The following is a 17,374-nucleotide window of genomic DNA, read 5'->3' as shown; positions in this document are numbered from 1 at the left end:
CGTGAAATCAGACAGCTTTTTAAGATATCATATGCCAGAGGAGCCTTTTGCTGATTCTAGAATTGATGGTCATTACTTTGACCTCATTTAGTGAAAGAATTTGATTGTTGCAAAGCTTGAATAATGAAAAAAATTCTGTTTCATACTCATATTCAGGCAAGACTGAAAATAATTTATTATCACATGAAATATCAATCTTTCTTCATCTTATGCAATGACTCCTGATCATCATTGGCCCAAGGGCAACGACAATAAGCAGCTGAGATTCTGCAGGCATCCTGTTCTGACAGGCTGCTGAGCCTGATCTGTGAAAAGCAAGGACAGGACATTGAGCAACATCCCAAGGTCTTGCAAGCAACACGTTGCTGGCACCTACAGACAAGGATCATCTCATTGGTATCAGATATTAACATTGTAGAAAATGTGCAAGTATGGTTATGTGTTTGTACAGATACAGCAACACAGGAAAGGAGTGACAGATTTTGAAAGTTCAGTGATAATTTCACCAGTATTTAATATTTCTTAGTTTTATCCTTTCAACTTTTTTGAGTCTTAAGTACTCTTAATATTTAAACACAATGAAGCCTACATAATAGAATTCGGTAGAGAAGTTGCTAATAGTCAATCATCAAGAACATTATTTCTAAATATTGTTTAAATTCCTAGTAATTTGTATTTCTCATAGCAGCTAGTAAGTCACTCATTTTCAGTTAATTTCAGAAAATTACAGTTTCAAAATATTTCTGTGCCTAAGACTCAATGTTTTCAGTCCTTTGAAAGGAACTGAGTCAATCTAACTCCCACAAGAGAGCTGTTTCACTGCGTAAACATCTTCCAGAATTTTGCACATAAAAAGACCTGTGTAATACAATTGAAGAGAACAGAATGAAATTTTTGATATGTTTTTTAGAAACCAGCCTTAGTTTTCTACCCTTAAAAATGCCCCAGATCCTCCTCCCTCCTTCTTTTGTGTGAAGTGTTGGCATTCAAAAGTGAGTTATCTCCTTGAGTTTCATCTGCCCCATTTCTCTTCAGTGATACCATTCCTCACACACCTACCAGCTCCTACTGCCACAGGCTGGGTTCTTCCACCTCTCCTTTTCATAGGGAGCGAGTTGGTGGGAGTGGAGCCAAGGCAGAACCATAAGCTGGTGGCAATTGATACAGATGCCATTAGCAGGGCTAGAACTTTAGCAGTAGACCTCACATCACATTTTGGGAGAGAAACAGTAACTGATCACATCCATAAGCTGGCAGCAGAGTGATGAGAATCACCCTTCTGCCAAGGGTTTTCTGCTGACAAGAGCAGTATCTGCAGCAGCTGCCTGTGCAGCACCAGCGTGAGGTCAGCTGCTGATGGTTTCTGTTTGCCTCATGTGGTTATATCACCTCAAAGCCATCACAGGGCAGTGCTGCAGCTCCTTTCAACCACATTACAGAGCTCAGTGAGTATGACAGCCACAGAGCAGTACCAAGGCCCAGGACAATAAACATTTTCAGCTTCTGTCACAGCCAGTACCTTTTGGCCAGGCATCATGGGTTAGCAAGCACTACACCAGGGCCATGGCTAGTCCCAGCATGCCAGATTCTGTATGTGCAAAGGATGGACAGAAAAAGGAAGGAACTTATCTCTTTGTTTTGTTAATTTATTCTAAGATGATTCAACACTATTCTTCCAAAAAAATTAAAGTGTGAATTAGTGATCATGTTAATAGGTAGTCTGATCTCATCTGGAAATGAAGGTTCACCAAATGCAGGGGACTTTCTATGTACCCTATCACTCCTGAAAAAATAGAAAGAAAGAATATCCTCTTTTAACATCTCTTACTTGTGAATTGTTGCATTTAATATTCTGCTTTCAGCTCAAAGATCTGAGGGTGGTAAGAGAAACCCTGTGTCTATTTTTCAGGAACAAACTATAACAAATCAATTTAATTTCCTTCTTTGATGGAAGTCACTTGACAAAGAATAAATAGAAACAAAATAACTTGAATTATACAAAATGCCAGCAAACCAACTAGGAAAGATGGTGTCAATTAGACTACACTCACAATGAAATAATGGTTGAAAACCTGTTCTGAGAAGGTGATTATCACTGATCTACTATCAGACTAGAGAAATATCAGGGGACAAAGCAGACTATGCCCTGCATAAATGCTTGCAAGAATCTTCACTAATTGTACAAGTGCTGGAAAAAGCACATACATAGAGAATTTGGAGAACTGAGAGGTATAATTTGTAGCTATCTTGTAGTCAACCGTATTCCTAGAAGTGCTGAATGTAGACTGCAATTCTTAGAAGTACTTGCAGTTCTAGGTACCTGCTATTACCATGTATCTCTAAACAAGGATCATCAATCAGAGACCACTTTAGGAAAAATGTCATTCATATATTTTTACCTTTATGAGATGGTCTTTGTATAATGAACTTGTTTGTTCTTTTGTTTTACAGGTATACACTTTATCTTATCATAACAACTTTCTTTTTTCCTTTACCACTGACACTTGTTTGCTATATTTTAATTTTATGTTCCATGTGGGAGATGTATCAGCAAAACAAGAAAGCAGGAAGGTAAAGTATTATTCGTGCTTCTCTCATACTCTGCACGGACTGTAAAGGTTTTATATGTAATAGGGCAAAAGTGACAGTCCTAAAACAATATTTAGGCACTGCATCATGTAGCTTTCAGTCCTCCAGACACTGCATTAGGCTCCAAGGAAACAGGCTACTGATAGGATTCAAGGGAGGGAGCCAAGAGAAACCATTCAGAAAGAAACACTCTGAAGACAGTTATGCCTGGAGTACACCATTCAGGACAACAAAAAGGTACAACTCAACCCTGCCCTTCTGGCTGCAGGAGGACAGCTGCTCATCTTATGACTCCAAGTTCTCAGTTCAGGATTTAGAAAGCCCTGGGAGAATGTGGCTGCCAAGACTAGTATCAGCTGTGGTGCTCCAGAGAGCTGCAGATCAGGTGCCTCCAGTTTGGATTTCCCCTCTTGTGAGAAGGAGACTCCAAGCCTCACATGAATCCCTAGCCACTGTTCACAGTCTCAGAAAGTCTAGGAAATAAAAGAAAATTGGCACTTGAAACAGGCAAAACACAATTTCCCAGTTTCAGTGAGAACAGCTCCTGGCCAGTCTGTTTTATTTCCAGGACAACATGCTTTGGATTTTGTCTCATAGTAATTTTCTATGGAATGGAAGTTGATTTCCACTTGAGTGTGGTTTTCAGTTCCTCAGGCAGAAGGATCATATACTTCTTTGCTCTAAGCCTCCTTTAAGCTCATAAGAATCATGTCTTAATTGGATATCTCTGTACCAGTTGATAGCAAAAAAAAAAGTCATAGGTGAAAAGGGATGCAAAGCAATATAGCTCTCATGTTGAAAAAGAGCAAGCATTTTTTATGAAAATAATTGTCAGTATTTCATCAAATACATGTAAACAATACCCAGCAGCTCCTTAGTGTGTGGCATAGGATCATAGCAGCAAAAACAATAATGTGCAAACAACAGAAAAGTGAAGCTCATGAGGGCTGTCCTTTGCTTGCACTGCTTGGTCTCAAATAACTGCTGTTCATGACTGTATTCAGTCCATGCCATCATCTTCTCACCTTGATTTTCCACACTAAGGATTCTTCCTTGTTTTGCAGTTACACCACCAGTATCCCCAGGCAAAGAATTATGAGGCTTACTAGGATGGTGCTTGCTCTATCTGTGTGTTTGTGATAAGCACTGCCCCCTTCCATGTGATCCAGCTCATGAATCTTCTAGCTTCTCAGCCAACCCTGACCTTCTACATGAGCTATTACATCTGCCTCAGCTACACCAGCAGCAGCGTTAATCCCTTTCTGTACATCCTGCTTCCAGAAGGATCTCTGGCAGAGCACAAATGTGGAAGACGAGATGGTAGGACAGAATTTCAACATCACTAAATACACCCTCAAGTCAAGTTTTTGAAAGGAGATTCTTCTTCCAACAAAAAAAATGCACTATCTATGTGTAGATTTTATTGGTTGCAATAATTGCAACCAATTATTACAATTGATTTCACTTCCTTCGTGAAACTCAGAAGTTTATTGCTGGCTTTTTTGCTGGAATCACGGCAGTGTCAAGCTGATGAAAGAGAAGGATCTGCACCACTGTTTCCAAGGTTAGAGCTCCTAGAATAGGGAATCTGCAAAAGAATTCCTTGCTACTGTGGCATTGTCTTTTTTGTGATGATTTGTACATAGGTTGTCTCCAAAAGGATGGAGACAAAAGTCAGTTTTGAAAGACTGTAGTCCTCTGATAGTAAGAAGATAAAATGACTGTGGAGGGCATTTGGGATCTGACACTGTGTGTGAAGTCATGGAAACTGTACGTTAACGACAGCAAATAGTTACTGATGACTCAGAAAAGGGTACTATTGATTTTCATCCTAACTACAGCTGTCTCATCTGGCACTCACTTCTGAGCAATTAAAGACAAGGGAGAGACATGAAAAGCCCTTGTGGAAGAAAATTACTTTTGAATAAACATTTGAACATAATCTTGTAAACAAAGAAGAGAATTCACAGTGTGTGTCATTGGAAATTATTAAATCTAAGTTTTGAAAAGACCTGTATGTGTCAGGGATATGTCTTTGCTCCTCTTTTCTCAAAATCCCTGTTTCTGGGACAGCCCCAAGAAGGGTGCTCCATCCTGAAAGAGCTCAGCACTGGTCTCACTACAAACGCCGAGAGGAACTTGGTGCTTGCCCACGATGTACTCTCCCTCATTTCTAGAGGGGTAGAAGAATGTCTACTTGTCAACACTTAATCTGCAAGGTTTTTAATAGTAGGATGTAATCAAACAACACTACTAGGATCTTGTCAGCTAGTACAGAAAATTGGTGAAAGAAAATTCTATTGAAAAAACTAATGTTCTTGAGAGTTGTTTGCATTTTTGGTCTTCATCACACTGTGCGTTTATCGACATCATGTTCTCAGACCACTTTCTCTTATCTCAGGACTTCACTTTTCATTTTTTTGGGGTGAAGATACTATTTCACTAGGACCAGAGATTTTATGACTACAGTTTTCTTGTTATTCAGAGACCTGATTAATCTGAAAAGTTTAGATTACACCTCCTCACACTTGCAGTGAGCTTCCCTCTTGTTCATCCATCCAAATGGGCCTTTTATTTACTTATTTGCAGCACTGTGGAGGTCACACTTAGTGATAACACTCCCTGATCTGCCAGCCTACTGCAGGATTCATGACACAGGGAAGAGGAAAATGTCTTTCAGTGGAAGAAGTCTGTGCCACACATTCCCAAACTGAGAACTGAGGCATTGCTGTCTTATCCTGCCATCACATAAAATGTGCTAGTCCTAGAGGGTCTGGCAAACACAGAAAAAGGCGATCACTGAGTCTGAAATCACAATTCATAGTGCAAAGCCAAAGTTTTACACAGAAAATACATCACAAAGCATTTGTGTTGGTGTTATTGTAACCATAGGAGCCATGGGGAATACTCAAGATAAACTTTATAAGTGAAAGAAAAATCTTAATTAAACTCTGTAGGATAGCTGCAAAATGGTAAGATTTCAACCTGTAAGGGTTTGTTCAGATCTGAAAAGTTTTTCTGCTCTTCCCAGCTGTACAAATTTGTCAATTAGAAGTCTGATCTTGACCTACAGGCCTTGTCATTTAAAATAAATTATTTAATTAACAGTTTGCACACAAGGTGGCTTATCAAGTATTACCAAGATATGGCTGTGCTAAGTACGTTTGTCAGCTCACTGTTCCAGTTTGTGGAATGTGTCACATTTGTTTCTGAATTAGAACTGTGACTTTACAGATTTCTCTTTCTTTTCTTTTTTTCCCTTGTTTAAAATGCGGTGTTTCTGATCAGGATTGTAACATTGTGCTGTAACTACCACCCAGTTAAGCATTTCAAGCTTTTATTGTATTTGAACCTGCGACAATATGTTGAGGATGCAAATATTCAGCCATTAAATCAGAATATTCTAGCTGAAAGTTTCCAAACCATCAGAAAGCCAGCCCTGACTGTACTACAGGGCACTGTGGACCAGAAACATCTTCCAGAAAATTTAATGTCAAAACTTTGGGGTTTAATATTGTATCACCTGCTACATACATTGTGATGACTATTTAATCCCACCATCCAGTCTAAAACACTGCATGCATGAGCAAACTGGATGCCAGAGTGAAACTGGATAGCTTAAGAGTTGGTAATGGTATGATATATGCAGCATTCCCTATCCAGAAAAAGCATTTAACAGACTTCTTGAATTTTAAGCATGTAGATAGTCTCACAGAAATCAGTGTAGCATGCAACTATGTGACTTGCCATACTGGGGCCCAAACCTTCTGTCCAAATGCCAGTACCATCTGGAGGTGAATTCACAGGGTATAGTCAATTTAAATGTATGTACAAAGGTAGAAAAGAGAGAGGAGATATCTCTGCACAGTTTGTAGCAGGTAAGTGTTTGGAAATAGTTGCAGACATAATTAGCACTTCAGAGGTGATCTTGCAGAGAAATACAATAGGAAGGCTATTCTTGCCTTCAGAAATATTTCCTGGGGCTGGATTTCAAAGGGTTGAGTTTATACCCACATTTGTATTTGACCAGGATACCCTGTCATGGCCATGATTCTATAGAGCTGTGGTGCCTCCTGTTCCTTGTGCTCTCTGTCAGCTTCCTCTTGCCTTGAAAGAAATTTGTCGCCTGAGTGGCTCTTTAAAGGAGAATAGCACCATCCAAATCAACTTGAATCTCACTAATGTGGTGGTTTCCTGTTTGTGCATACAACACATTTGCACGTGGATATTTGTGGGGGAACTTTCCACACAGCTAAGTGTATTATGTAGAGCGAGAAGTGTGTTTACTGCCCAGTAATTCAGCTAAACTATGTGCAATGTAGTGTTGATCCAATAGTAATGAGAAATCATTTCACCATTAAGTTATTGCAATTAATCACCAAGACCTGTAGGTATCACTAGAGAAGATCCCTGATACTGAAAGAACCTCCAGTTTTGTCCTTATGCAAAGTGACTTCTTACTGCTAAACCTCTACCATGCTGCTAACAATGACCTAGGCCTGTTCCTGGTGCTCAATAAAAAATAATAACTTTTTCTCTCTTACTGGTTCTATGTGAGATAATAAAACATATTTCTTAATTGGGCGTCTTACCATAAAAATTGAAAAGAAACACCTCTGAAGGTGACAAGAGAACCACACAAACTCTCAGGGCCAATAGGTTCTGTCCCAGCTTAGACTTCAAACTTCATCAATATGCCTTTTTTGTACAATTTTCTATATAACGGGAGGATATAAAAGCTAACATGCTTGTTTAGGTCATTTGGACTGAAAAGTAAAATATAGTAAAAGCCTTAGTAAAAGAATTTTTAATATTTTCTTTAAGAAAAAAGTTAAAATTTCTTCTGTTTTATCTACTCTAAATACACTGTGCTTGCAGCTCTTATTCTGTTAGATACTTATGCACCTGCTTCTGCCTATCCAGTTGGTCTGGATTTAGGAATATGTTTGAATATTTTGGCAGGACTATCTTCTGGTCTCTTGTAGAGAAAAGAGAATACCAGAGTTCTCTCTCTCACTATTTGGGAAGTCACTCCTTGGAGACAGTGAAACTTTGTCTTGGCTTTGTGATATGATGCCCTTCTTTGTCTCTTGCATGGTTTGAGATGTGGGCTTTGGCCAGCTTTGCAGCCTCGTGCTAAGAGAGAACAGCCAGGACACAAACCCGCACCCATCAGTTCAGCAAATGAGTTGGATACAGATGAAATTTGATCAAAGATGCATCCTCACAAGATTTTAAGTCATTTGTGTGACTTAAGATGTAGGCTCAAAATAGAAGCCATGCCTGTGAGCCTGGATTTCCCAATTCCTTCATGTACAAACACCTCAGAAAAAGATAATTTTGAAATAGAGCCCATTGGCAAGAAATTAAAAGCAATGCACATGTGGTGTAGAGAAAGGAGAACATGATCAGCAATATTAGATGTTCCAGGCAGGCAATCCTTCCCAGGGCTTCCTCCAGACACGGAGGGGTGGTGAAGTGGTTTTGGGCTGGGAATATGGCAGTGGGCAGCAGTGCCAGCTCTTGGCAAGGAAGGACCTGGGGACTGGCATCTTTCCCTGGGCTCTGGGAAGAGAGAAGCAAGAAATACCTTCCCATTCTGTTTATCCATCTCCTTTCTAGCTTCAGCTCCCAACATTTATTTTCCTCTCCATGTCTGTGATTCAGAAATCACAGCAAAGGACAGGAGGGAGCAGGTAAGACAAAGTGGGAAAATGCATTTCTTCAGTATTAGAAGAATCAGAGCATGGTGTTCTTGAAAGCATTTTCACTAAGGAAAAGAGAAAATACAGAAATAAAATAATTAATAACAAATGTGTTCATTTAAACTTGAGGATAGGTCTTTTTTCCTTTTTTTTTTCATTAGTGGTGTTTTTAACTGCTGACATCATTAAGCCAGAAGCAAAAGAGAACAAAAGTAGCTTGGATAGTCTCATAATCTGCTCTATTCAAATTAATTGGGGTAAAATCTCACCCAAAAAAAATTTAAAAAGAAAAAATAAATTAAATCTCATTAAATCCTAGCTTTTAGCTGGAGAGAGAACTAACAGTTGCATTCTTGGGATATAAGCCATTTTCTCTAAAGCTTATATATAGAGTCTAAAAATTTAGTAAGTATTAGTGGCATAAAGAAAACTGAGAGGAGAGCAAGGTCTGGCTTTTGTCAGCACTGTGCTCTACACCTAATTTGTGTGGATGTAAAATAGCAATTTAACTATAGAAAAAGAGATACAGTAGAGCTGTGCAAGCAGAAAGAGAAATTAATTTACTTTTTTCCAATAATATCTTGTACAAGAAACCTGAAAGGTTTTCAACTTCAAGGCCTAACATTAATAATTTGACAGCTACATCAGTGAAACATTTAATCTTGCAGTTTTTCCATTCATTTTTGGGCAGAAAAAAAATTACTGAGTTGTAATCAGATTTTTTTTACATACACACTGCTTGGCATTTGCTGCATTTCCTTGCAACCACCATATTCACCAGAGTTTGCCTTTACTTTGACTTTTACTACAAACAGAGACAACTGGACTAATGTGGGTGCCAAGCTGTAGCAGCACTGACTCTTCAGACATATTTATTATGCCTTTTGGCCCTCTGGATCACTTTAAAAAGGTCTCTGATGGAACATATTGGGGGAAATTCATATGACTTTTCTATTCTAGCAGGAGCTCCTCCTTTTCACTGTATTTTTACAGCACAGAATAGCTTTGTGTATTTGCCCAACGACCTTCAGCACAAAGCACAAACAAAAATGTCCTAGTAATCCTTTCTCTAAATTCCACTATTTCATTAGTGAATTCTGAAATACAAGTTTTTAAAATAAATTACTGTGGAAGCACATTTAATTCACCTTTAGTAAGACAACTAGCCACTTTTCAGAGCCTCATTGACATAAAGAGAAAAGCAGCAAAATATATTTTTGGAAATCCTTTACAGGTTCAGATGTCATGAGTTTAGCCCCCAGTTAGTGCATCATAAGGGAGATTGCTGTTACAAGTTTCTGAGCATTCACCTTTTCAGTGGAGGATCCTTCCTGTGGGCAAAATTCACAGTGTACATGCACATACCCCTCCTCCAAGTTATCACCCCTTTTCTCCCAAAAGATTAACATGAATGAAAACATTTCAAAAAGTTGAGCATTTTCAATGAGTCAGCTCAAAACTACAATAAAGGGAAAAGTTCCTGTAGCTCATAGAACTGCTCCATTTTACCAGAACAGGTTCCAAAATTTTAGTAATTATTTTGTGTTGAAAAATACCATCTGTTTCTTGGAAAAGAAACAAATTTTAATGAAATTCACTGTGAATGCAAGCTGCAAGCAACAATAATGAGCAGTCCGGTGATGAGCACCCAGTAAGTCACTGAAAAACCCCTGTACAATTACAGTCTTCAAGATCTCTTGGAATGGGCTCAAGTGATTGAGAAAGGGAGTCTGACTTTTCTATTTCATGTTTAAATACTATTTAAACACTTAATTTCCTCCAAGGGGACCTGAATTTGTGTTTCAATAGCTAAGATTTGCCTGGATTTATGGGAGAGCCATCCTTAGCTTGTGACCACCACTACACAGAAGACTTAAACCAGGATGCCATCCCCAATAAAAAGGGTGAGTAAACAAATGAATGCAATTATGTAGCTTATTCTCAACTGCAGCACAACAATATTTTGTGAGTAAGCTGATATACCTGGCCATAAGTCAATTCATGCTATATGGTGCAAATGATCCTATTTACATTAAAAGGCCTATTCAAACTACTACTCAAAGTCAGTAACCCTAGGAAATAATTGTTTGATCCTAGGGAAGCTGCACTGTATTTTGAATCATACCATCATTTGTTATTTCACACCTCACCAACATGTCATTTAACATCCTATATTAGATTTGTGGTGAAATGGACAAGAAGGTTTTGTCATCCTTCTGCTAACTTTTGAAGGCTAAGGAGGGGTAAATCAATGTCTGGCACCATTCGTGCCAAGACTTACTGTAGAAATCTGTATTAGAATGAGATGGATCCTACCCATTTACTGTTCTTTCATTGAGTTTAGTCTAAGGGGTCCATTCAGATTAGACACGTCCATCACAAATGCAGCATTTCATTAGTTGAATCACACCTAATAAGTCAATCTATGAGTAGAATATATATAGACTACCCATGTGTACTAAATACTATGCCATTTATTGCACTATTAGCATTCAGATGCTCTCTTGATGACATTAAAATCAAAACAGAATAGAATACAGTTGATGATTTATACCAGTTACACAGTTGTGATCACAGTCATTATGGTGATCCAACTGAAGCAAATTGTGGCTCCTGAAAAAATACAGTTAACAAAAAAATTTGACTTCCTATCTTTTGAATTATTTGATCCTTGAAGGCTGGGGTTGGAATATAGCCTGAGAAAGCAGATCTCATAGCATCTCATGTCACTTAGTGAAATTTATTTTTCCATGCATATAAAAAAGACCAAAAAGTTTTGAAGAATTTACACGATACAAGGCTTCTGTACTGAATAGCATAAAATAATTCTTTTTAATATAATTTTAATGTAAATTAAGGAAGAACATTTAAAATCTTTTGTATGTTATTACAAGTTTGGATGAAGTTAGGTGCATGTAAGGGTGACAGAAGAGAGGGCATATGTCAGTCTTTTTCACCTGGACACCTAGAAATACACAGGTACATTTTAATTGGTTCTTTAATTTAGAAATAACTTGGTTTTAAGAGCTGATATTTTACACTAGTATGTATTGTTATTTATTATGATCTCTAAGACACTCTGCTGTGGTTCAGGACCTACCCCCAGAATAAGAGCTAGCTGTGCATAGACTAAGGATACATGATTAATGAGAAAATACTAAATCACATGCTAAGCAGTAGTTTCAATGCCACAGCTCACCTGAAAATCAGTCCACATTTTCTCGGGGTCTGATATTAAGCACACTGAGCCTGTGAAAGACACTTCTTGTTTTTGCCTCCTCCCCATTGCATGATCACAGCAATGCATATGCTTATTGCTACACCTATGGTTTCAGTGGCACTGCTCTACTTGCTTCAGGGCCCACAGGTACTGCAGGGTTCTCTCCCTCGGCAGGAGGTGCTGGTCAGGAACCACACCCAGACTTCTGCGAAGGGAGCTGAGCTGTTTGTACCACAGGGCAAATGAGGTGCAGCATTACAGATTTATGAGATAAGGCAAGTTACCCAGAGAAAGACGCTCCAGAAATATAATTTGTGCTAATATATGCAACCAGTTGAAAAGTGTGAGATGGTGAAGTGAAAAGAAATCCTACTGCTAATTCAGACCTTATGAAAAGCAAACTGTGTTCAGTGACAGATGGAACAAATACGAGCTAATATGCCCTGTGGATGATCATAAGACTTACCTCAGTGTTCCAAAAAAAATATGGGAAAATAAATATTGGAAAAGACTTGTAAAATTACTTCAGTGACTGTTTGAAATGAACATTAAGATTTGAGCTGATTGTTGGGGCAAACCTGTAAGATATTTAAAAGTAAAAAAGTATTTTTTGACAGTGGGATATGCAGTATATACAATAATCTCAATCAGACTGCCCTGTGCATCTTAAGATTCAAGGGACACCTGTCTTGCAGCTGAACCTGGATCTTACATTGCTACATTTCATCCCATTTAATGACCAGTCCCTAAACAACTGGTCAGGTTTGGGGCTCCCTTCGGCTGTCTGCATGCCCTGGCAAAGGCCACCAGCTGGAAGTGTAGGTTGTTAAGCACTTGTTCTTTTTAACTGTCCCATTCTGCCATGTCCATTTTCTGCCATATCCATTTTTTGTGTTGTCCATTTGCTGTCAAGCTTTGTGAGTTTCCTGAAATTTATAGCCAAACACAGGATTGTCATAAGTCAGTTAGACATGAGTATTTCAACTTGACATTTGATGATAAATGGCCAGGGCATCCTCTCTCTGTAAAACCACAGATCTGAAACAAAGAAAATTTGTCCAATTTGAACCCAGGAAAATTGGTCCTGCGTCCCGACTATTCAACCCAGACAAATTTTTTTTGTTTATTTCAGAAAAATTCCATGAGAGGCTATAAAAAAGGAGGTAAAAACATTTAAAGTGTGGCCAGGTTTGCAAGGGCAGATTAACCTCATCCTTTTAAGAGTAAAAAATTATGACACCCTCAACCAGGGATTGCACGACTGCCCAGGACACCACTGCACAGCTTGACTAGCTGGCCTACTGATACCACTCAGAGGACAAAACCCCAACTGGACATGATTTGCAGCACTAACCCTAACCCTAACCTTCCTGGGTTATGCTGTTTGGAGTGACTTTTAGCTGTACTGGAAAATGAGTCAGTTTTTCTGTATAAGCCACAGGTCTATTAAGGAGCTTTGCTATCAAGACCACACTCTTGACAGACACACCAATGGTGTGCAGACTGACCCCAAAGCTCATGTAGGAAAGACAGGTCTTAATTTGTTCAAGCAATTCTACTGTAGTCCAAAACAGCCAAAAATGTCAGGATGTGACCGTTAAGGTGAGAAAGAGAGGGTGGATTTATAAAAGAGTTTTCAAGATATCTGACAGTCTTCTTTTTGGAAGACTTGGGTTGTTCAAGCAAGCAAAATAGGCTCTGAGAGCAGGGGATGCAGAAGTGTGACCAGGGATGGAGGCTGGCCAAACATTGGCTCTCAGAGTTTAGAGCTGGACTTCCAACAGATGAGGAGAAGGGAAAGGAGGCACCTGCCATGTGTGGACTGCCGAGACCATAGAACATGTGGAGCAGTTTTCCAGAGGTTGTTTTCTCAGCCAATATCTTGGTAATCAACTGCTCTATTAATAGCCCACACCACCTTCATCAATGACCTGAGTAAGGGTTGCAGGATTTAGATATCCAAGACCAGACTGACTATTGAGAAAAGGTATCCTGCTTCCAAAGGTTTATTGCTACTGCCACTTCTTTAGCTAAGTTTGGTCTACTGAACTGGCTCAATTTAAATTTATCATTGTTCAGCACTCAAACCCTGAATTTGACATCTGCACTGCAGTGTCATCTTCACAAGTGTACAATCTGTATATATAAAGTGGTATACAAAATACTACTGTGAATCTGAGGAAAATGCTTTTATTTTCCCAGTGCTCTGAGCCATGTCAAGGGTAAATCTAAACTCCCAGTCTCTGGAGTCACGCTCAATGAGATGTCAGTGTTATACCAGGCACAGCATACCACATCACTAAATATTATGTTGTCAGAGAGGAGAGACTTGCTTCAGAACAATTTTATGAGTGTACAAAGCTACTATGTATGACTTTTGCAATGAGTTTATACTATTATTAATCATCTGTATTACATGAGTTTAGTGGTTTTTCAGTACAGAAACTGTACTGGAACTATATTCCTGTGAGGAGAACACAGAGGAGATGTTGGATTCCTAAACTTTAGAACAAGAATGGGCTGCTAGACTGGGGGAAGTGAGGTTAAATTACTTCTCTTTACACCTGTAGCTTCTGCTTGACAAAATGTAAGCTATACTCAGCTAAAGCATTTTTCCGAAAGGTAAAAGGCATTAATATGCAGATATCAAGAGACAGAAAATATACTGCCTCTCTAGACTATCCAATCAATAGTCACCTTCAGTACAAAAAATGTATACCAAGTCAATCATTTGGATGTATCCGATTCCAGATTTTGGCAATTGGTCTTTATCTTTAGATCCTAGCATCTGTTTCTGGGACTGTTGGTGTATTTTGTATTAAACGGATTCAGAAATAAATCAGGCCTAAGCTGTTCTGAATCCATCAGATTTGGTGTTTGTGGTCCTTTTCTCTTTGCCTTTGACTTTACATATTTCTGAAGCTTCATTTTAGCTCCTCACGCCCAGTCGCACCCAAAGTCTGTAACTTGATGATAGGACATTCCCTTTGAGGGAGTTTTGATTAATCTCAAATAAATAAATTCCAATTCCTGTCTTCCCTGTTCAGTGTGAGTAGGGAGGCACAGGAGTAAATATTTTTGGCAAAGAAATAGTTTCTCTAAGAATGTCTTCTAGAGTAGAAATGGCATTAGTTGGCACTTTCACTTTTTTTAAGAATGCTCATAATGAAATCTCACCTTGTCTGGTATTGCTGTGTGATGGGGAGTTTCCATGGTGATCAAATAAATTTTAATTAAGATGCAGAAATCTTGACACTGTGTTGCCTGGCTCAGTTTTATGACATTCATAATGCCCCTTAGCTTCAACGAAGTAGCGCTGCAAGTAATTAGTGACAAGTGGTAGATCTCAACACTACTTAATCATGATCAGTTCTCCTGGAATAACTAATTTTTTGAAAAATTATTCTGCAGAACACACCAGCATTTCTAAAGGAAAAATGAAAGAAAATAAAGTTTGAAGTATTGTAAATATATTAAAAGGAAGAGTTTTGATGTCAAGACCTCAACTAGTGTTGAGTTTTGCACTGAGGACCTGACTGAATAGCATCTGCCAATTTTTTTTCAAATCCTTGTAATTGTAACTTTAATAAAAAACAAACAAAAAAAATTTTTAAAAAAGGAAGCAAATCTTTACTTATGATGTGGCATATGTTTAAATTGTTTTCTTCCAGCTTATACTTGCAAAGTTACAGAGGAGTATTTTCAGAGCCTGAGTCCTGCCCCCAGGGCCAACAGAGTCAGTTCCTGACCCTGCAGAGAACCATCCCCAAGGGTCACAGCATGCGCCTGAGAGCATTGTCCAAACGCTTCTTGAACTCTGCCAGGCTTGGTGCTGTGACCACTGCCCTGGGGAGCCTGTTCCAGTGCTCGACCACCCTCTGGATGGAGAACCTTTTCCTAATGTCCAACCTAAACCTCCCCTGACACAGCTTCAGACCATTCCCACAGGTTCTATCACTGTCGTCTGAGGAGAGATGAGAGCCTGCCCCTCCGCTTCCCCTCCTGAGCAAGCTGAGGCTGCTGTGATGTCTCCCATCAGTCTCCTCTTCTTTCAGCTGAACAGACCAAGTGACCTCAGCTGCTCCTCATAACTGACAGTTTATTTATTGTGATTTTTAGATATTTTCTTTTGCAGCTAAAGTTGCTCAAACCTGTCAAGTGCCGCGTGATGAGACAGGGTAATTAAATAAGATACTCCAGGGTGGTATCTACTACTCCTCTGCCAGAGGCTTTTTTCACTCAGCCCCCTCAGAATCAGCAAAAACTGACCTGTGTTCACTTGTCTGTTGCCACACTTCCCAGTGTTCATTAACTTCACCTCATTGTCAGGCTGAGACCCATGGAGCATCAGACGTGCACATGCCTGCTTCTACTTGCCAGAGAAAAGGGAGGTAAACTGAGGATCATAATTCCTTAAAGTATCCTGCCACAAATTGTGACTTTTTTTCTGAATGGTTTCTTATTCACCCAGTTAAAAAAGTGCATCATACAGAGATACAGCAGCATTCTTTTATTATTCAAATGCATTTAAACTGTGGTCTAGATTAAATCAATGCCAAATCGAAGTTAGTGTTAAGGGAAAAAAGTTCCCTTGACGAAATTCCAGGATCTGCTAGACCTTCTCCTCCATTGTGCTTAAAAATTAGTGGCATACCTTTGGATAGATCTGTATTGCAATAAAGCATAAATCTAGTAACAGTGCATCCTGCCTTCTCTAAAACAGACATTTCTATATGAACAATTCTTTTGAACGCTTGCACTGAAGACAACTTCAGCTTCAAAGAGCAAACCACTGACCTGGGTCAGTACAGAAAATGTGAAGGATTTATTATACAAGCCTGGATAGCAGCCTTAACTAAGTACATTTGAAAACTCTTTTTTTCTGGAAGACAAAACAATTAAATACTATATGAGTAAAATCTCTATGACTGAAAATTACAGGTGTGGAACATCCCTTGTACTCTTTGTTATACAGCTGAGAAAAAGCTTGCCAATTTTATGGTAGTGGTTCCTTCCTACAGTTCTGCTGCTGACTAAAATCAAAGACGTAAGGAATTTCTCTTCCAGCAGGAAACAAGTATAAGATTTTAGAGCCATCTGTGTCCCCTACACACCTATGCTTTTAGGTTTTGCCTTGGTTTAGTCTTATACCTGAAAATTATTTCTATTTTTATTCTTATAACACAGAAGTGGTTGAAACATTTCTGTTATGGCAGCTTCCATTGTAAAATTATTTTATTCTAGATGTCTGTGGGAGATCTTTGTAAATTTTTAGGCAAAGCAAACCTCTATTACTATCACTTTCGGACGAAGAATTTTCAAAAGAATAGGGGAAATATTCTGCTGATTTCATATACAGAAAAACACCAAAAAAAGGGCCAGGGGAAAAATGGAAAAGGTTGACTGAAAAGGTAGAAGTGTTTCACTTGAAACCAAAAAAAGTTTGGACCATCTATTTTCTTATCATCCCCAATGGTATTCAAAATGCAAACATCTGTTGCAAACATCCCTCTTTAATTATGTCTTTGGTTATTTTTAACTAGACAAACTTATCTCAGACATTCAGATCCATGCTAAAAACTTTTCATCTTAGATCTTTGCTCGTATTCATACTTCAAGCACACTTCAATGTCTTCCCCACTTTTAATGTACCTACAGTTACAATGATGCTTTGGGGTAGGAAAATTTGCCCATGTCATTCAGCAACTGGTTTCTAGTCAAGATTTTGAAGAAAAAGGCAGATGTTAAGATAAATAAGGTAAAGGAGTATGGCATAAGTGAAAGGATGCAAAAATGAAAATACTCTTGTCTTACAATTCTCCAAAGTTAGTTATGAGGTAAGATAATCTCTCTGGTTTTT

The 17,374-nt window shown here is 38.7% G+C and overlaps 2 long non-coding RNA genes across 4 annotated transcripts in view; one reads left to right on the top strand and one right to left on the bottom strand.

The window, feature by feature from the left end:
- Positions 1–17,374, top strand: part of LOC116442303 — a 102,933-nt gene that overhangs the window by 20,156 nt on the left and 65,403 nt on the right. The gene's annotated exons all lie outside the window — the stretch shown is intronic.
- Positions 379–15,364, bottom strand: LOC116442304. The gene is made up of 5 exons (XR_004239500.1): positions 15,264–15,364; positions 10,619–10,622; positions 5,207–5,211; positions 4,279–4,287; positions 379–389 (listed from the first exon to the last, which is right to left on the bottom strand). It is a non-coding gene; the product is annotated as an uncharacterized LOC116442304 (long non-coding RNA).

This window comes from Corvus moneduloides, chromosome 3 (assembly GCF_009650955.1).
Source record: "Corvus moneduloides isolate bCorMon1 chromosome 3, bCorMon1.pri, whole genome shotgun sequence".
Lineage (NCBI taxonomy): Eukaryota > Metazoa > Chordata > Aves > Passeriformes > Corvidae > Corvus > Corvus moneduloides.
The sequence above is the reverse complement of the archived record's forward strand: the minus strand, read 5'-3'. Positions and strand labels throughout refer to the sequence as shown.